Genomic DNA, 984 nt, shown 5'->3' with positions numbered 1-984 from the left:
CCAGTGTTGTGTTTCTTTCATTCATTAATTTAATGTGATCAGATACACACCTCAGTGCATTATGGGTATTCTCCACCTCTCTACTCTGTGCCATAAGTAAAAGGTAAAGAGCAAGAGCTTCTTTTCTCACACACAGTTTTCCAACGTTAATGAGAAACCCTGAGTAGATGTAGTGGAGATCCTCTCAGGTGGAGATCCTCTCAGGTGGAGTTCCTCTCAGGTGGAGTTCCTCTCAGAAATCCCTGCAGTCCGACACTTTCATTTTCTGTTTAAGAAAGGCAGAAGGAAATGGGGTGAAGGGGTGTGTTTGGGTAAACTATGCTCCTGAAGTGCACACAGGACTCCATCCCTCACTTGAAGAATGAGAAGTGTTCAGACTTGAATTGGAACGCAGCCTCAGTGCAGATGTAAGGTTTATTCTGCTCACGCGCAGCAGATGGCGCTCTTCTCTATGCGTTGTCTTTACTGATTTCTTCTCTGAGGAAATAAAAGCCGCCTCATTTCCTCTGCTATCAGCACATTCCACCTCCGAGTGAATAATTCATAACCGCAGGCTGCTCTTAAACTGATCTGATGAACAGGACCACGTGGAAGCGGAGTGTGTGTGAATCAGTGCAGCAGTAAACCTCTCTCTGCCTCTCTCTCTCTCTCTCTCTCTCACACACACACACACATTAAACCCTCAGCATGCCCAGAGCTGCAGATTTCTACATTATTAAGAGCCGGTGTATTAAATCTGAGGAATATGTAGAGTTGAGTGTGAAGATGTGATGAGTTCACAGTGATGATGTTCCTGCAGTGGAAATTTCCCCCTGAGCCTTTTTACTCCTGCAACTAAACACACACATCACCCAGGCCAGGCCTCTTTCCTGTCCTTCACAGTATTACAGTGGTGTGCATAAGTATTTGCCCCCAAATGTGGGAATAAAGAGAGACTGGTGAGGGAACGAGTGTTTATAGCTGCTATAAAGTAAGCGTTCGCCG

This window comes from Ictalurus furcatus, chromosome 27 (genome assembly GCF_023375685.1).
Source record: "Ictalurus furcatus strain D&B chromosome 27, Billie_1.0, whole genome shotgun sequence".
Taxonomy (NCBI): Eukaryota; Metazoa; Chordata; class Actinopteri; order Siluriformes; family Ictaluridae; genus Ictalurus; species Ictalurus furcatus.
The sequence above is the reverse complement of the archived record's forward strand: the minus strand, read 5'-3'. Positions refer to the sequence as shown.